The following is a 21,432-nucleotide window of genomic DNA, read 5'->3' as shown; positions in this document are numbered from 1 at the left end:
TCTTCTTCAATATGTGCCCACCATTCACTGATACAGTTCAAGCTCCTCCACCGTCTATATTGGTCAAAGACTAGACTGGCGAAGATAAATCCTGGCATGGATCCCACATGCGACCGGTGCCACCAAGCCCCTGGCTCACTTATTCATATGTTTTGGCATTGTCCAGTACTGGCCCCTTTCTGGACTTCCATTTTTAAATCTTACTCAGACATATTTTTTATGAATATTGACCCATTCCCTCTTATTGCACTATTTGGTTTGACACCGGAAAACGCTGCAATATCTATTGGGCAATCCAATGCCATGGCCTTTGCCTCACTCATTGCCAGACGCCTTATCCTATTCAACTGGAAGGCAGCCACTCCCCCTTCACACTTACACTGGATGAGGGATGTCATGTCTCTTATACATATAGAGAAAATCAGATTTACAACACAAGGCCACACAGATATCTTCCACAAAACATGGCAGCCCTTCCTATCTCATTTCAAAACCCAAATGACTCCATCCAAACTTGGGACCCCATGACCACCCCCCCCCCCCCCTCCTCCCCCTATCTACCTTCATGACACTGCTAGCCCACGCATGGCTGGGGAGATGGCATTGTGGTGGTCTGCTAACGGTGTTAAATTTACTTTCCATTTTATTAGTTTTACCATCCTGAAATCACGCTACCAAAATGGAGAGTTATATCACTTATATTATATATTATTTTTCTTTTAATTTTACTTTTATTTTTATTTAATTTTTTTTTAGCTTTGTCTGCCACATCTGTACTAAGGATTTTGACACTCACTGGGCTTAAGAGATGAAATGATACATCATGTTTAAAGCCATATCATTTTAACTGTTTACTATTTAAAAAAATAAATTTCCCCCATGATTAACATTAATAGCCTAATCTCAAGATATCTGTAACAAATTACAAATATTTCCGAATTTTAACTACTTATATTCGTGTTTGTTTGATACCAAGTCTGTTTTTATTGAAAAAAATCATATTCATATCCATATTCATCATATTTCTATAAATTTTAGACACCATATTACAGCGTGTGAAAAATGGACAAAATTCCTGTGAATAAGAATCTGCCATTATAAAAAAGAAAGGTTGACTATTTCGGTCAGAAATAGCGGTCAGAAATAGCCGTTAGTAAGCGTTAATAAGCACCGGTTAGTACTAATCTATTACTAAAAGGTATGTATTGTTTTTTTTTGCATGCCTGGTGTAATTATTCGGTTTATTTATCGATATATGATGTGAAAATTAGAGATTAGAGATAAAAAAAATAAAAATTTAGACTTGCGGTTTTATGGCGGTTTTAGGTTTTATTAACATGGAAGTGGATGGGATGAAAAGTGACGCTAGGGATACTGGAGGTACCTAAATTACTAACATTTTTTTTAGAGCGTTTCAAATCATAATCTTTTGACATAATGAAAATATATGTAAAATGAAGATATGGCCCCAATTTCATGAAATAATAATAAACACAGACACCGCTGTGCTCACACACACACACAAAATATTTCAAAAAAGTAGTTTTCATGACCAGGGAGGCACAAGGGTTAATTATTTAAATTTCTTTCTTTATTTTTTTTATTTTTTTTCTTATTTTTACGTGTATGTTTGTCGTCGCCCTCACTGGGTGGGATGGGTGGGATTAGGGGATAGGAATGGGGAAGGAAATGGAAGATGTATAATTTGGATAACTGAAATGTATAAATGTACTAATTCTTTCAATAAAAAAAGGATAAACATAAAAAAAAAAAAAAAGGATAAACCTAAAACATTATAGATGGCGCCACCCAGACGGTCCCATTCGTACCGCGCTCAGTGGCCCACCCCAAGAGCGTGAGACCCCTCTACCTATGCTTTGATCTATTCCGCTAACATCCCCCAGATATGAACGAGAATTAGTCGAGACAAACCTAGTAAACTGGCGCTCGGAAGAGAAAAACTCCATCCCAGTTGCCCTATAAAAACGGCGTTTTAATAACGAGCAACCAAGGCGCACCAGCCTCATGCGTGATTCCTATCAGAAACACCCAGAGCCAGCACTATGTACGCGTCGAGACCCAAAACACATCAATGGATAGTCTAACAAGACACCAGATACCGTTCCTCCAAGCCGCCTGGGGAAGGACAAGAAGCCGCCTTTTTTTATTTAAAATTTTTTCAGAAAAAATAATACGGACATGGGTCCCATGCGACGCGGCTGAGGGAAACACCACCTCGTCAAGCACACTTCATAAGAGGGGACGGTGAGCGACGTACCCCTATGACGGGGGGAAACCCATGACTCAACAGACCTGTAAGGCGAGGAGTCAGGGAAACCCTAAACAATACCCCGTCCAATGGGCGGCTACGTGTCGTAGTGGGCAAGGCGCTCGCCACGAATGCAGAGACGCTGGGCTCGCCTGTTCGAGCCCAGCGCTCCACATTGCTTTCAGTTTAGCTGGTCGTTCATACTAATACACATTGGCCGTATTAGGGGGTGGGAAACTGATGGGTGGGGATCGGGCGTTGTGGACAGCGACTCCTACAGGTCGGTTGGTGCGCCTGCGCAGTAGAATCAGGAAGTGTCGGGGGCAGCGTGAGCCTCCCACGCGTTACTCCTCGCCACTGAGAGATCGAGCTGCGCAGGTGAAAAGATGCGACTGCTGTTACCTCAAGTACCGGAGGGGACTTGTGCTATGTATGACTTAGTCCACATTGCAGCCAGCTTGTGGGAGGCAAGAAACAGCGTCGCATATATAATATAATATAGAAAAATGGGAGAAAAAGTGGATAAAAAAAAAAAAAAGTTTTCAAAATCATTCCCGTCGACTCCACACCAATGGTCTAATGCAGGGGTGGCCAACCAGTCAGAGACTAAGAGCCACAAATATGACTGTGGTACCACAAAGAGCCACACCATATACCAGCGTTTCTCAACCTTTTTTTTCAGTCACGGAACCCTTCATGTGTTTATAGGTCTCACCCTCTGGCCTCTGAAGTTGCTAATGTCTTTTTTATTTGGGCCTCACAGGGTTAAAAGTACCCTGTGAGACCCACGGTTGCAAAATTACAAAATCACTTTTAGCCATTTAAAAACAGAATGTTTATTTAAAAAATGTTAAGCACATGTATAGTCAATTGGTCTTGTTGTTCAGCCTCACAATGCTATTTGATAGTAAATGTGTTTATATGTCCCACCCTCTGGCCTCTGAACTTGCTAATGTCTTTTTAATTTGGGCCTCACAGGGTTAACCTCTTAAGCCCGAGATATACAGTAAAAGTGTATATTTTTAGCATTACGTTTGTTTACCAATTATTTTAACTGTTATTAGTGAAATATAAGATTATAGAAATCTCAGGGCATTGAGTCGGAAACCGGCGCATATTGACAGGAGGAAGTGGCGCAGCCAAAAATGAGTGTAGTCTTTTGAAGGAAGAGACTCAGGGCTTTCGAATTTCGAAAAACTACCCTACCCAGCTCACACCAGCCCCTGTCAATCATCTGACTTCTGGATTTACTTTTTTATTTTTCTTATTTTTTTGGGATTATCTCCCACAAACCTGAACGTTATATATCGCATAGCTCTGCTCAGCGTCATAGTGCAATACTCTTCATATCCAGTATTGAACTGAAATAAATTCTCACATGTACCTTTACATACCATCATCTGTCTGGCCACACCCCCATCCGCTACCTACATAAGCAGGGGTGTGGCCATACCATCAGCTCCTTCTTCAATTTTCACCACGTTGAGTGCCTGTTTACACCACTTTAAGTTTGCTGAATTGTTTTGAAGAAAGTTGGAGCTGCGTTAACATTATCTCTTGTTTTTTTCTCTCCCTCACAATTTTAAGTAGAAAAAAGCTAAGTTATAATGTTTTCTTTGGGGGGTGGCGCTAGCAACGTCACCCTTCACCAGCGGTTCTCCATTGCCGCCTCCGCCGTGCGTCTTGGGCCAGGATTGACTCCGCGGTCGTGGCAGTCAGTCGCGCCCGATCGCCGTCCGGTGGATAGCTTGCCTCTCCGAGGAGCTGGTGCACCAGCGGCATCTCCTGTGAGATGGCCTGGTTCCTGCTCTGGTTCCTCCGCCGCCGGGGGGCCGTCTGAGACGCAAGCTCTTCGCCTCTGCTCGCTCCCGTCGTAGGAGGGTGGCTTGCAGGGGCGAACGGCCTGGTTTTGGTGAGCTGCTGGAGCCAGATGAGTAGAGAGTGGAGCAGGCCTGCAGAAACATAGTGTGTGTGTGTGTGTGTGTGTGTGTGTGTGTGTGTGTGTGTGTGTGTGTGTGTGTGTGTGTGTGTGTGTGTGTGTGTGTGTGTGTGTGTGTGTGTGTGTGTGTGTGTGTGTGTGTGTGTGTGTGTGTGTGTGTGCGCGGTGTATCTGCACATCTGGCTTTTAGCAGACGTGGGCGATGGCCTAAGGTGCAGTGACATTTCCATTCCCCTCTCTGAACTAAAATAACACCTTTACTTCAGAAGGTGTGTCTGTGTGTGCATGCAGCATGTGAGCAGTGTGTGTGCAATGCGCGTGCAGCATGCATGTCCGTCTGTGTGTGTCCGTGAGCATGTATGTGTGCGTGTGTGTGTGTGTAGCAGGCTTCCCAGAGATTGCCGTCTCTCCAGTTCATCCCTGAATGTGTGTCAGTTCTCTAACTAACAGAACCCGTCTGCCTACAGAACACTTATGTAATGAACACAGCCCTGCAGAAATGTAGAATGAAAATTAGAGACTATTGAACCTAGTGTAAACTATGGATGAGTCGGTCGCAGTCAACCAGCACCTGCTAACGGATCGGACTCTTGAGCTCAACTGGTTAGTGCGGCTGCCTGTGGATCCTATGGTCACAGGTTCAAATCCCTCGGTTACATTGGTGACAGCGGTGGGATCTCACTTCCCTGTGAATCTGTGAAGCAGGTTCACGTAGCAATGGGGGTGGGATCTCAGTGCCTTAACCCTCGGGATAGTGCGTGCGGGACGAAAGAACGTGCAAGGACGCACTTTCTCGGGGGGAGGACGTATGTAAACTATGGATGAGTCGGTCGCAGTCAACCAGCACCTGCTAACAGGTCGGACCCTTTAGCTCAGCTGGTTAGTGCGGCTGCCTGTGGATCCTATGGTCACAGGTTAAAATCTCTCGGTTACACTAGCAAGCTAAGTAAACCTTCCTTATATGGAGAGAGAGAGAGATACGGGCAGAGAAAGTGCCTGTAATCTGATTGAATGTATCGTAGAAACACCTACAGTATCGGCCCCCTGCAGGTTGACAATAGACTTACTGATCTTTCAATGTTCTGTTCTGATGGCTTTGACTCACCGGGGATTCCTTCACCTTATTTGCACCTACCCTCCCACCACCTTTACCATACAAACAAGCGTCCTCTTACCCGTGGTCCACACTGGTTACCTGACGGCTGTCTCGCACACGTGATGGTGTCCAGACAGCATGATCACCAGAGAATCTTCGGCACGGTGGTGCAGTGGTTAATACTGTCGCCTCACAGCAAGAAGGTCCTGGGTTCGATTCCCGCTTGAGGACCAGGTTGCCGGGTTGCCAGGTACCCAGGTCGGGTATCTCCCGGGCCTTTCTGTGTGGAGTTTGCATGTTCTCCCAGTGGCTCGCAAGGGTTTCCCCTCCAGAAAAAGAGATAAACCCAATGCGAAAACATGCAGAACAGATCACTAATGCTGTCACGTCCCTGACAAAGATGGACACGAGCACTTGGATTGGTCCCTCGGTGCTGCCCCATGCCACAACCCATGTCTGCTCCCGGGGAAGGATGACGGGATGGGTCAAGTGCAGAGAGACATTTCATCGGCGACCCAAAAAGAAATGCATGTGTGTTCCTATGTGTCGCCCATCTCACATGTGTGTGTTCGCTGCATGACTATGTTACAATGTGTGCTACGAATAAAGATTTGATCAAGTCCAGTTTAATCTAATCTTTAATCAAATTTTATCTTAATTCATTAAATGTATTTAATGACAAATAACAACAGTGCTTCCTGATTTTGGGGTAATTTCAATCTTAACCGCCAATAAAATATTGGTCAGTGGAAGGATAGTATGAGGTGACACATGACCCTTGCACATCCAATGTGGTATGAATTCATTGTATCATTAGTTTGTGAAATTTGCAGGCACTGAAAGCCTTCATGGTTGTTCAGTGAGAAAATGCACTTCCATTGCCTAGCCGGACACGTCAGACCTATGGAACGCTAAGCAAGCTTTGTCTCTACTAAATTCCGATTAAAATCTCAGAACTTCAGATTTTTTTCTTGCATATTCATTACTTAAATCTCAGTGAATATTAGGGGTGTAATGGTACATGTATCTGGACTGAACAGTTTCAGTACTGGACCTTCGGTTCAGTATGGGCTGTGTACCGAACGAATGCAGCGGTATACGTTAACCACCAACGGAACGCGCCTGCAGCACAGAATTTTATTCAAAACTCCAAGTTCACCCCTTCCCAAAATATAACTTGCGCAAAGGGACGGATGTACGTTCAGCCCATGCACAACACTGAGAGATTACCTGTAATTTAGCATAGCCTCATAGTGTGGTGAACGCGCACACACACACACACACACATACACACACACACACACTCTCTCTCTCTCAGTGTGTGAGGAGGATTGGTGCCAGATTGAGAAGGGGCTGTCTCTCGGAGATCAAATTAATGATAGTTTGCGGCATATAGAATGGACATTCATACACAGCAAAAGCGCCTCCAAACAAGGTCGGTGAGATAAACATTAATTGATATTTTCCTTGGCATGAAACAGGAAATAGTATTTACCATTAGGGACCTGCATGATGCTTCTTTCTCTATTCAATAACGTGGTCGCGGTTGTATTCAGTTCAATGACGTCGCGTGTCTCCTATCCGTCATGCAGCGCATTCAGCCCCACGCCCACAATCTAATATATTTTTTAACAAGTCGATTATACATTTTAATATAGAATATTCATTGACAGCCCTACTTAACAGTTACTGCATCACCCCTGAGTGGAACATGGAAAGCCAAATAAATTCCCCACTGTACCGAAAACCCATACCGAACCGTGACTCCAAAACCGAGGTACGTACCGAACCATGGTTTTTGTGTACCGTTGGTTACACCCCTAGTGAATATCCAAGTTTTCTTTCTAAAAGTGTACAGCTTTAATCTTAATTGTCTAATGTACAATTGTTTAATGAGCCCCCACTTGACATAGCCAAATATGAATGGCTTGTTGACCCACATGTGCTCTGACATAGGCAGCCCTCCCTACTTCTATTTCTGCTGCTCAGCTGACTGCGTATGAAAGATAGACACAGAGAGAGAGAGTTTATACATATTACATGTCCATTGAAGAGAGATAAATCGATAAAAAGAAAGACAGATGGAGAATGGGAGACAGACAGACAAGGGGAGAGAGAGAACTAGACAGACAGAGAGAGAGAGAGAGAGAGAACTAGACAGACAGACAGGGAGAGAGAGAGAACTAGACAGAGAGAGAGAGAACTAGACAGACAGACAGAGAGAGAGAGACAAATACACAGAGAGAGACGTTCATATTGAGGATTTTTGAGCTCCAAGACAAAAGCCAACAACATCAGTGACCTGAGACAAAGGATAATGCTTGAACCTTTTATTGAAGTTAGGATTATGATTGTGAATGAAGCAATAGTGTAAACAGTTAAACAGAGACAGTCGCTTTTTTAGAATGAAAAGTAAATTGAACAAAATAGATCCTCCTGTGGTTATGTGATTTATGATTATGTATATGTGTGCCTGCTGCCTATACAGTGTTTATACATGTATAGCTTTGATGTGTCCCTGTACACTGTTTCTTATAGATGCACGAAGGCTAGATCCACAAAGAATGGATTGCACAGGGCTAATTGCACCCTTACTTACAATTCATTATGAATTGAAAATGGGGGACCCTGATGTAAACAAGACGAAAGTCTTTCTCTGGTCTGCATCCCCTTAAGTATTGAGCCGTACTGTATTGTACCCATTCTGCAATCTGTTAATAACATTTTCATTCAATCAATCACCTGCGCACCTGCAATCCATTCTTTGTGGATCTAGCCCCTAGTGAGTGAATGTAAAGAATATGTTTTAAACTGTTTTTATATTAGCTTTAATGTCCTTCTATTTTTCTGTTTCTTTTCTGGGTTAAACATCTAGCCCAGGGACTATAACTGAAAACTAACAAGTAGCAACCCTGCTAATGTTGGCATATTTACAGTTTTTAATTTGTATACATTTTTAAATGTATAACTGTTGATTGATATGATCAAATAAACGGAGTAAACAAAACTAAACAGAGCTGATGACGTCATCGAGGCCTAACGTCATCGAGGCCTAACATCACAGGTGGCGCATGAGACATTGTGGGTGAAGGGCGTCAGACGTTTCTAGCGCATACAAAATATCTCTTTGCGTGGCACTTTCCATCATTCCAGGTCCCTGCGTAAAAAGCACACACATAAAAAGAATACTTGTATTTTCTTGTACATACTTGTATATCTATAGCATTTTTTCACTTTTATCCAAAGTGACTTACAAGTTGTGTACAACAGGTCAGCAGGAAGGGCACAACTCTTTCAGCTGAGTAACAATGTTCATCGAACAGTGTGTGGAGCAATGGAGTCAGAGTTCAGATAGTATGGGGGGGGGGGGGGTGTAACTAGTTACATCGCTGGTGATAGGGCGGACATTACGCTCTTTTGGAGGCTGTAGCTCAAAACTAGAGATCTTATGAAGCCAATAGAAACGGTTGTGTTAATTACAGCTCAATTATCAATGTAATGATAAAGTAGCCGTCCTTATAAGACAAGGTGTTGCTATTTCTTCATGTACATAATTTCATGGAGCTGTATTTAACATAACACAAGGATCCAATGTCCCGGATGACATCACTGGTGGCCATATTCAAACTCATTTACTTTCAATAACTGTCAAACTAAATGAGTGAGTATCTTTCTCGAAGAGTCTACATATTTTGCTCTTAAACTGTATGTTGATGAACAGATACACGTCTCTGTGGGCGTGCATCTGGGAGTGTACAGTACATGGCCATATATGTATGTGTGTGTGCGTAAGCATGTTTTCAACCATGAGCACAATATGTGCACGTAGGGGCGTAGCTGTCGATTCTGGGCCCCATGAAAGAATGTATTTCTAGGCCCCCAGTGAATGCGAGCGCGTGTAAGGGCGCGAGCAAAAAAATATTTGGTAATTTATTTATTTATTGATGAAAATGCATAATATGGTTTTTACCTATACATTCGGATCAGCAGTTCAGCACCTGCACTGTTGGTGGGTGAGCCTAGTAAAGGATGTCGCATTGCGTTCATCTTCAATGAATGGACCAATGCAATAGTCTACCAAAGCCCCCCCTCTCTCTCTATATATCTCACACACACACACACACACACACACACACACACACACACACACACACACACACACACACACACACACACACACACACACACATAGAGTGATGTCTAGTAAAAAAAAAGAAAAAAATTGTTGGGCCCCCCCCCCAGTGCTGGGCCCTTGGAATCGTCCTAAGCTACCCCCCCCCAGCTACGCCCCTGTGTGCACGGGTTAAACTCTTTCATTACGTTGTATAAATCAACGAGCGTGGATGTGGCTGTGGACATGCAGGTGGGAGTGTGTATGTGTGCAGTACCTTATTGATTATTTGATTGAAAATATGCCTACTGATTAAAATAATAATTATCCTCTCACAGATCCTATCAACAGCCAATAGTTGCTTACAATAGCCTGATCGCTCTATGATCATAATTAATTAAATCTCATCAAACATATCTGACAAAATGGAAAGGTCCAACCATTAAAAATATAGATCATAAGTAAATTGACTATAATGCATCCTAGTTTGTTTATGAGAAGCACCATGACCAGCAATGTCACTAACTTACTCACAGGCGTAGCAGCTGCTCACTAATGCGAATGTGTCACTGAGTGAAGTTACATAATCGGGCCGCTGGATCAGATGATCCATTGATGTCACTGGTAAACACGGCAGTGGAATTGGCCATAATTGTTTACATTGACCGTAAACAGTCCAACCATATAGGGGCCTACTAAGTTTTGACCTAGTCTTGTTATAGTATGGAAAGCGACTTCAGTTCCACATTTGGTGCCTTTATTGCAAAGTGCAGGATTCTTAATAACCTTATCACGATTTGCCCACCGGCACTTTGGCGACCCCTAGTGGCTCGGGTGTGCATATTTTGTAATACAATATATATATATATATCGAATTGAAGGCTTATTTGTTGCCTGTCGAAATCCGCCAAAATCCGTTCAGCGGTTCTCGAGTTACATGCCGGTATTTGAGGCTTGTGCAAAGTACACGGTATTGTGTAAAATACCACTACCGACTCTTGGGGCTCTAGTTCCGTCAATCTAGATCCGATCTCGAAAATTATTGTGGAGGGTTGTAGCCAATGAGTGTGGCTTTCCAATGATACCCCATCTGGGGATGTATGATCTAGGATCTAGGTGAAAAACTAACGAGCAAAGACAGGAAGAGGATGAATTGAAGTCTATGAGAAAACTGAGTTTTTCATTGTACACAGTTTACCAAAATCACTCCTAATCACTCATTTCTGAATGGATATTTATGCAATTTGGAGATGTACTACATAAGGCTTCAGGCTATGGGTCCGTCTGGATTTGTAAGCCATTCCACCTTCTGGGGAAATACTACCTCTGGACTACTAACTACTACAGAAAAACTTGAGTAACAGGTTTGTCTACAACAAGTTCAGACCTATGTTACTCTATTACGTTAGCACTAAAATTGAATTTTAGAATGTCATCTTTCAAAAGAGACCAGGGCCCTATTCCCCGTACCTGGTTCAACTAAGTCGATCAAGAGTCACATTATCCAGATTCAGTTAACCCGATGTTTGAAGCCGGGATTTTCCTGTTCCTCGAAGGTGGATTCAGTCTCGTTAACTCAAACCAGACTTGAGACCCAGGATAAGTGCGCGCGGCCGCTTCAGTTAAAAAGCCAGCACGTATTGATAGCAGAGATCCTGATTCTCTAGCGGCATTGATTGATTAATTGATTTAAAACTTTATTAACATATTGCAGTACGGCTCAATCGCCTCGCCGACAAGTTAAATGCGTTATCTATAGGCTAATTTTAAGTCCCTCATTACCTCAATCAATCAGATTATATTTCTTTAAACTTGCCTGCTGGATTGAATAATCAAATGAGATCTTGCTAGCGAAAATAATTAGTTAAGCTGTTATACAGAATAACGATACGGCTCTCTTACACATTGATTGATGTATGGTCGATCTTTTACTTATCTCCACTGTGGTGTAACGGGTTCTTCTTTTGACTTTCACGCAGACGACCGGGGTTCGAAACCTAGTCTTTTCCTTCCTTTTGCAATGTAGGAATAATTCAATTTGGTGCACGTTGCGAGCTATATAAAGAATGACATCCTCAATGCATGTAGATTTATAATATTTTAACTTAAAACTAGGCTACCTTTGCGTATAATCATTAATATTATATTCCAAAAAATTATATTGGAAACACGGGGTTTCGAACACCGGTCGCCAGGTTGCCAGGATTGAGCACTACCGCTGCGCCACTGTGCCAGATGGGATAAATTCATTGTTTATACATTAATGAACGAGAGACCCGTGTTTAGAATATTCTTTATTTTGAATGAAGTTGTATCTCTTTATTCTCATTCATTAATGTGACGTCAACGGCTCATTCAATTTCTCAAATCCGTCAAACAGCGCATCTCATCAGACATTTTAATCCCAGTTACAATATCACACAAGATCCACAATCTACGCATAGACAGTTCAATTTTATGCTTGAATGGAACAAAATCCAGGCGCTCCTCTCCTTCCTCGCTCCTCATCCACAGCGGAGAATATGAAAGGAATCAGAGCCAAACGAGCGATAGGTTTCAATCATTAAGGATATCCCCGCGGGATTCACATTTGCAATGCTGCGCGTTGTTAAAATAACCACATAATGTGTACATCGCACCGAGCGAGCGCCACGGTATATAACGTGCATTATTTAGGACAAAGTGAATTTAGTATCAGCATTTTGGGTATATTTTACATTTCAAAAGCCCCCTCTGGAAGAATGGAGCACAAAAACGTAATTCAGAATGGTATAATGCAGATCCTAGACTGTGGGAATAATTTCAGGAAACGCGCTGTCACTTCTTTGCGGGGGCGTGGCGATGGTTCATCCGCCTAACTTGAACTTAAACCCTGCTCTCGACCAGGCTCAAACTTTTTGATCTGTTGTCATGGTGATTTAGACAATCCAGCTTCAGGGAACGGGAAAGTCCGGCTTAAGTCAGACTTGACCGAAAGTTATCCGGCTAACTCAGTTATCCAGGTACGGGGAACGGGGCCCTGGCTCATGCTATATAAGTATAAAGTATGTTGTTTTGGTTTGCAAAAAAAGTATGCAGTCCTCAAAAATGAAAACTAAAAAGGCCACTTTTGGGGGCGCAGGTTAAGAGGTTAAAGGGATAGTTTGGATCTTTGGACATGAAGTTGTATGAAATACTTGCCAGTAGTGTAGTCGATGCAAAGCTAATAGCTTACTTACAGAGTCCCGTGGGCGGAGTTCTGGACGGGTTCTGAGCTAACCGGAAAGCAAACGGGCACGAAACCAAGAATCCACACCACAACATGCAGGCAAAAAGGGTTACCCGTTTCCAACATAAAACCACGATCCTCCAGCATTTCATATTCCGCTATCACTTGCCATTATTTAGTTTCTTGAAAAAAGCCAGTGTATTACTATGCGCTGGAGCCAGTTCAGTTAACGCGGCCTATCAGCTGTTTCAAAATACTGGAGGACTATGGTTTTGTGTTGGAAATGGGTAACCCTTTGCCTGTATGTTGCAGGGCGGATTAAAACTTTTCTGGTTTTGTGACTGCCAAATCCCCATTTGCTGCCCATCTAAAAGTTCCTGGTAAGTTAGATTTGCATCAACTACACTACCATATTTCATACAACTTAATGTTCAAAGGTCCATACTATCCCTTTAACTATAGGGTGGCTAAACCACCCCACTACATCAGAGACTGATTGTAAAGGAGGGAATATCTGAGGCAGTAGGCGGTATCCTATATGGGTAGGTGTAAGAGTGGGGAGGGTGGTCATCTTTTGTATTTTTAACTAATTTAATAAAAAAGTATGTAAAAAAAAAAAAAAAAAAGGGAAAGAAATTATATGAACTGCATACCTGGAGACCACATCTCCACGCAGCGTTCATGCTTGTTTTTGTGGTTGTTTGGTTCATTCGCATTCCATTTGGTGAAGTCAAAGCGGGAGCCGTCACTCTGCAGCCATGTGCGGATCTACAGGATGAAGAAATGTCATCAGTAGATACCAGGGTTTTCCACATGTGGGTCTAATATGTCAATATGTCTGGCTCTAGTAAACAGCATGAACTTTGTTTTATCTGCATTAAGCACCAGTTTAACAGGGCTCGACAGTGCAAGCGTTTCACTTGCATTTGCGACTAAAAATAGATTTGTGCCAACCAGAAAGATTATTTAGGAACACATTATGCGAGTAAAGATTACATCCTACAAACTTACATCATATAAGCTGACAGTAAAGATTACATCCTACAAGCTGACAGTTCAATTATATTTAAACTTTCACTTTAGCTATGAAGGGGAAGATGAGCGCAGAAAGAGTGGATGAATTGATTGATTAGATGAGAACCGGATTCAATAAGCAGAACCAGAACCGATACAAATCCAAATGATACCCAACCCTACTGAAAAAAGTATGAATATTTTTCATTGTGCTCCTGAATTTCTTTGTGTTTTCTACATGTTTTCATTTAGGAGCACATTTGCTCCTGGGGAAAGAGGTAAGTGTCAAGCCCTGGTTTAAGATGAAGTGCATCCTGTAGAATATAAAAGGAGAGCTGCAGGTTCTCAATGGCTAGCTGTACAGAATCAGCAATACAAGACCAAGTGTAGTATAAATATTGTAATCCATTGTACATGGTAGTTTAGGTTCCTCAGTTCATCAAATGTATTTTGTTTTGAAAAAACTTTCTCTCAAAACCTCCCATTGTCTTGACACTGTTGTTTTTGTCTTTTGAACTCATTATTTGCCTCATACATGTTGTTTGCAGTTACTGAATAACAATGTCTGCATTTTTTTTTTTAGATTTTGTGTTATGGTTGGGTCGTGTTATGGTTGACTCATCAAGTCAGTTTGAGTACCTCACCTTAATGTCAGAATTAACATCATAGCCCCCGATCCAGAGATTTGGGCGTTGCTGCCCTGTCAGGCCTCTGATCACGTTATTCTCCTGGATGCTGTGGACTGAGGCCAGGTTGCCACCAACGGTTATACAATAGAGCTAATGAGGGAGAGTAGAAGATAGAAAATGATAACATGCACATACAGTACTATCCTTCAACAATCCTCTTATTTGTGCTAATGTATGTATTTTTTAAGAATGTATTTTTTCATCAGTAATGACAAAGTAATGTCTGTATATCTGAAACTGTTGAAAAATGTACCTCTGCATCTTGCCAAGTCTTGCCAGAATTGAAGTATTTGAAACAGCGAAAGTTGTGTTTAGTCCAACCAAGGGGGCAGTGTCTCCTGCAAGGTTCTGTAGTGCAGACATGATATTAAAACGGGCCTACTGTTGATGGCATGAGAATGCAATATTTAGTTATGCATTAATGGAACACAGTTAAATTACAGTTTATTAGGGTTGGGCCTTTGGTTGATGACCGTTACCATTAAAAACCTGAATAATTTATGTCAATATCTCAGGCATTTCTCAAAAATTTTCTTTATTTTCCCTTTTCAACATGAAACAAGACAACACAATACAGTAACAATACTAATAAACAAGACATCACAGGACAATAACAGTAATAATAATAATAATAATAATAATAATAATAATAATAACGACAATGACAAGACCATCAGTTAATTTCTGGCATTTCTGACTTGATCTCAAAGACAACTGACCACTGACCTATAATGAGCAACTGAGATATCAACTTAACCCATGCATAATACCTCACCACAGCCCAGATTTGATGGATTCTTGCTGTGGTCTGTGTGTGCTGCTTGTTTGTGCTGTATGGAGATCACTGCTCCTCCCTCTGCCTTTAATTAATTAATTAATTTATTCATTAATTTTTACTTCTTTCATTATTTGTCTCAGATTCATTATTATTACCCTATTTCCTTCCCTTCACCCATAGTTAACTTAATTTCCCCAGCCCGCCCTGCCACTGAAGCTAGTTAGTGAGTTCTAGCTAACTTAGCTAATGTTACCTTCTCTCCACCTGTTTGCCTGCTAGCTAGCTTGGACCACCTAGTCTGCTGGATAGCTATCATAACTGCCCTGGACTCTGCCCTACAACACCACTGCACTATTTCAATCATCCTTTAATCTCTCCAAGAAAACATCCTTCACTGTCCACCAATAAGCCTACAAACTCCACCTCTGCTTACAAATCTGCCTATTTCTCTACCATCATTGATGACTCCAGTCATCTGCCCTATTCTCCACTGTGAACACCCTCCTCAAGTCCTGTGCCTACACCCTGTCCACCTCTACTCTTGAACCATGCAACTAATTACAAAAGAAAATGTCACAGCTATTAATTAATAAATCACTCCACCTTGTGCCTGACCCAGCAGCAGCCACTATTCCTGCCCCTCCTCTCCATCCCTCTTGACCTTGCTATCCCTCCCCCGGACATCTCCCTGTTCACTCCAGCTTCCCCATCCTTCAACTCCAAACTCATCAGCTCATCCAAACCCACAACCTGCTCACTTGACCCCCTTTCCACTCCTCTGCTGAAGACATGCCTCCCTGTCCTATGCCCCTTCCTCACCAACTCTTCACTGCCCCATGGAATTGTCCCCTCCACCTTAAAAGCTGCCACTCCACTGTCTCACCCTGATCCTGGGTGGATAAAAAAAAAACTGGTCTTGAGCCATCCTGCCTGAACCAATATCGACCAATGTCCAATCTCCCCTTCCTCTCAAAACGCCTGTGATGCCTTGTCGCCACACAACTCCAACCCCCCCTGCAGTCTGGCTTATGCCAACTCCACAGCAGTGAAACTGCCCTCCTCAATGACCTACTCACCTCTGCCGACACTACAGCCCTTAACATCCTTGACCTGTGACCTTGAGTGCTGCCATCGATACTGTGAGCCACTACCCAACTATTGCCAGACTCAAAGACCTACATTTTATAGGCACTGCACTCAGCTGGTTTAGTTCCCATCTCACCAAAATATAATACTTAATTTCCCTACACAACCACTCCTCTTGTCACATCCCCGATCCAAGGTTCTGTACTCTGTAAGCACTACTCTTCATCATCTACATCCAAACACTGATCTATGGCTTGGCCACTGCAACTCACCTCTTGACCACTGCAACTCACTCCTCTATGGCATCAGTGCTATGGCTCCATCAATAGACTCCAAGGTCCAGAAAGCATCCACCCGACTTCTAACCAAATCCTAGCAGCAAATCACCCCAGTCCTAAATGACCTCCACTGACTTCCTTTCTCCCACCAGATCAATAAAAAGTCCTGGTCATCATCTACAAAGTGCGTCGGGATGCTTTTAACACATACTACTAGTTACAGTCATAGATCCCCTTTGTGATTGTAGACTGATACTTAGCTAATAACAATGAGATACCGTTAACTAATTGCTCAATTCTAATATCTGAAAATAAAGGCTATATTACACGAGTTGTCTTACTATATGTCTCTTGCCGGTCTCAATTTTTTTTTTTTTTTTTGTCCACTTTTTCTCCCATTTTCTATATTTTCTCCCATCCCAATTTCGTATAACATTCCAATTCAACCCTCCCCTGTCACGAACGCTGTTTCTTGCCTCCCACAAGCCGGCTGCAATGTGGACTAAGTCATACATAGCACAAGTCCCCTCCGGTACTTGAGGTAACAGCAGTCGCATCTTTTTATCTGCGCAGCTCGATCTCTCAGTGGCGAGGAGTAACGTGTGGGAGGCTCACGCTGCCCCAGACACTTCCTGATTCTACTGCGCAGGCGCACCAACCGACCTGTAGGAGTCGCTGTCCACAACGCCCGATCCCCACCCATCAGTTTCCCACCCCCTAATACGGCCAATGTGTATTAGTATGAACGACCAGCTAAACTGAAAGCAATGTGGAGCGCTGGGCTCGAACAGGCGAGCCCAGCGTCTCAGCATTCGTGGCGAGCGCCTTGCCCACTACGCCACGTAGCCGCCGCCGGTCTCAAACTGTTATAATTTAAGTTATAATGTTATTATCAGCAAGTCAGGACTAGAATCATATGATTGAAGCCAATTAAGCTATCTACTGAGCCACTAGCATGCTAATAAAATAGACCCATTTGACTAGATCAGGGGTTCCCAAACTTTTCAGGCCAGGGCCCAGAAAATAAGGCGTCAGAGAGCCGCGGCCCAATGCACATCGTCAGGCTTTTTTTTTTTTTTTTTTTGCCAGGCGACCGATTTTTTTAGCCAAATATCACTTCAATCCTATTAAGTTAGTTCAAGTTAGTTATTCATTTATATGTGCTATTTATGAGAGGGCTAACTTGTTGCAAAATAATAATGATAATAATCATAGCCTCATTAAAATACTATTGTTGCTTCGGTTGTTTTCAGCGTTTTATGTGCATAATCTGTTATTTAGTTTGAAATGTTCGTTGAAATAAGTAGATTTTTCGTTTTTGTTTATTTATTAAGTTAATATAAAACCATATAGTCACATTTTAGAATACAATAGAATATAATTTTAGAATACAACTAGAAACACTGTCCTGGCCTGCTTCTAAGTTCAGTGGCCTGACAAAAAAAAAAAAAAAAAAAAAAAATGTTTTTTTTTATTTTTTTTATTTTTTTTTATTTTTTTTTAATCATCTCGCGGCCCACCCGTGGCTGCTCGCGGCCCACCTTTGGGTCGCGACCCCGACTTTGGGAACCACTGGACTAGATAACCATTGTGATATGCTTGCTCTCATTGCCTATCTATCTACATGTTGGGTTGTGGTGGTCATTAGGGGCCATGTGTTAGGGTATATAGCATCGGCATTGTCGATACTCACATTAAAGGGGCATGGGTCTGTCTTTTTTTTGGCAATGGGATTGGGTTTCTTCATTGAGCATGTATCCTTATCATTGGGGCACAACTTATGTTTTATTATAAATACATTTTCATGTACAGTATTCTGCCTCTTTTTACTGCTGTTTTATCTTGACACTGTGACTTCTGAGATACATTTTTAAAATTTAGATTAAACTTTTATTTATCTTTTCAGTGAAGCAGTTTGTACATTTGTTTCTAATTATATGTATAATTATATCATTATATATCATCAACAACAGTATCATCATCATGCCGATAGTGACTACCATCATCATCATCATCATCATCATCATCATCATCATCATCATCATCATCATCATCATCATCATCATCATCATCATCATCATCATCATCATTATATTTTCAGTAGATGCTTACCATCTTTGGCATCCTGTAAACACACAAAAGAAATGTTTAAACATTATTTTGTGAACCCTTGTAAACTATACTGTATCTTAATTACGAAGCAGTCTCAAAGGATAATGTGTTAAGACGCTGAAATAATACCTGCTTAGGGAGTAAATGTATAAGAATGGCCAGGCAGCATCAAAGTCTGACAAAGATATACTGACTATCTATAATAACAAGAGGGGAAATAACAGGAGAGTGAAACCTATGACCAGGATAGTCTATTTCAGAATATTCTTATACATTCCTTCATTGGGTAAGTGAAATACATTTGAGTGAAATTAAACTATAACACATTTAGCTGGGGACCCCCTGCAACCCCCTCAACACAAGGACCCCCGGGGTTCCTCGGATCCCACTTTTAGAACCACTATGGTATTTTATATAGCGCTTTTATCCTAAGCACTTTATCCAACTCATATGGAGCAGTTAGGGGTTTAGTGTTTCACTCAAGGACACTTCGACACACTGCCGGCGGGAGGAGCGGGAATCGAACTGGGAACCTTCCGATTACCAGACGACAGCTCTACCTCATGATCCACTGTCGCCCCACTATGTTAGATGATGGCCTGCCTGACAAAAACAAACCAGCATTCTCCACTTGTTTTCCTGTCAAATACAGACCTAACTGGAAATTAACAGTAGTTTTAGCTCTTAACCTAGCAACACATCAAACACTGAAACTGTATATATTTTACTTACAACTTCTGCAATCAGCAGTCCACCGGTTAAGCAGAGGAGCACGGCAAACAGAACCGACACCATCTACAGAAAGATAAATAAGAAGGTTTATGTATCATTAACCCTTTCATATCTATGATCTTACATGTGAGATATAATTTTGATAACTGAACATGATGATGATTTAACATGAGTACTGGCTGCCGAAAGCTATGTAGTTCTAGAGATCCAGGATAGAAGTCTGAGAGAACTTACATACACCTGAAAGCATAAAAAATGCACTGGATAAGATTTTCAATCAGTCAATCTAAAACCAGCGGCCATTACTTTCTCAAATAAAAAAAAAGGTTTTTAAGGAAAAATATGATAGTCATAAATTAATTATGAAATTAAAATGCTGCATGCATCTCTGACGTTTATAACAAACCAAACCATTAGAAAATCCGTTGAAAATTTAGCAAGCTATGGTTATTTCAATAGTATGCACCATAGACATTCATGTTATGAGTGGGCGTGCTGCCTGTGGCAAGATGGCCACCATGTGGCAACGTCGGTCTCCATTGGCCAGGGTGAGTCATCTAGCCTTTATATATGTCTATGGTCACAACTGTCATAAATTACCATTGAAATTCAATAGTTAATTCTAGATATCCTCTCTCAAATCAGATGCAATTACATTATCAAATATGTGTTCCAATTTTAAAGGAAAAATATGAAACTGTCATAAATTACAATTGAAATTCAATATTAATTTAAAGTCAATAAATAATCTTGGGGTCTGTGAAAAGGTAAAATATCTTGGACATTTTATTACAGAACAAATGACAGATGATGATATATACAGGCAATGCCGCAGGATGTTTGCGCAAGCGAACACTCACGCAAGTTTAGTATGTGTACAGACGGAGTGAAAATGTCTCTGTTCAGAGCATATTGTACACCACTTAATACATGCACACTACAAAAAAGCAGGTTTGTGGAAACTTCAAGTAGCTTATAATGATGCCATAAAATACCTAGATGGTGTAGTGCAAGTGAAATGTTCGTGGCTGCACGTGTCAATACCTTCCAAGCTGTTTTAAGAAATCTCATGTATAAATGTATCTGTTCGCTAAATTACTTTGGAAATGTGATCTCTCTGGTTTTATGGACATTAGGTTCAGTGCCACACGTTACCACTCATCTATGTGGAGATATTGGCACAGCCGTCTATTTGTGGGACATTGATGTGTATTTTAAGTGATGTTATTTTTGCCTGTTGTGTGTCATTTTATATAGGTTGTGTATGTCTTATTTTTTTTTATCTGGACCATGAGTCCGTATTAAAGTTTGAATTTAATTGAATAGTGTTGAATTAAAAATAATTAGATTTCCAAAATTATGTTAAATTATAGATATCCTCCCTTAAATGAGCGGCAATTAATTTCTCAAACTCTCAACTTTTGCTCAAACTTTTAAGGAGAAATATGAAATGGTCATGAATTACTGTTGAAATGAATAACATATTTTTATATAAACTTGTCTTGTATTGTCATTGGTGTAAGCCTGAACTAGGGAAATGCTACAGTCTAGAATGAATATTGACAGGTGGTCAAGAAAAACACCTTTGAAATCTTACCTTTGCTCTAATGAAGTGTGAAGATGTTGGACTAACTGCACCTTGTATTGAGAAATAAACATCACATACAGTATAATATGCTTAATATATAAAATACACTTGATATTAGTTCATCATATTCAATATAAAACTATTTGACAATACATTTGGTAGAACAACCTAAATTGATTATTGACAGCTACTCAGTACAACTGAACGCTTACCTCTGTTATGTCGGAGTGTAAAGATGTTAAACAGCAGGGACTGTAGACTCTACCCTGTCTTGGAACCCAAAGGCATCACTCTCTTTATACCTGCTGGGACACTCCCAACAACACCCTCTTATCTCACGTGACATCAGAAGTTTTTACTGGCCACACCTCAACTCTATTTTTATCTTATTAATTGCATTGACACTGGATCCTGTTTATCAAATGGCATCACATTTTTTCCCCCAAATGTTAAGATTACCATTGAAATGCAATAACATTCAATGGAAATTACTTACCGCTCCAAAATTGATGCTGGTTTAATTCTATATAAT

General features: G+C 41.3%; 1 long non-coding RNA gene across 1 annotated transcript; it reads right to left on the bottom strand.

Annotated features, from left to right (window-relative positions):
- Positions 1-7,619: 7,619 nt before the first annotated feature.
- LOC311241166 lies at positions 7,620-21,214 on the bottom strand. The gene is made up of 7 exons (XR_014620512.1): positions 21,113-21,214; positions 20,910-20,950; positions 18,581-19,375; positions 14,580-14,674; positions 14,282-14,416; positions 13,277-13,391; positions 7,620-8,461 (listed from the first exon to the last, which is right to left on the bottom strand). It is a non-coding gene; the product is annotated as an uncharacterized lncRNA (long non-coding RNA).
- Positions 21,215-21,432: the final 218 nt, after the last annotated feature.

The sequence above is a fragment of the Notolepis coatsorum genome, assembly GCF_963971535.1.
Source record: "Notolepis coatsorum genome assembly, chromosome: 14".
Lineage (NCBI taxonomy): Eukaryota > Metazoa > Chordata > Actinopteri > Aulopiformes > Paralepididae > Notolepis > Notolepis coatsorum.
The sequence above is the reverse complement of the archived record's forward strand: the minus strand, read 5'-3'. Positions and strand labels throughout refer to the sequence as shown.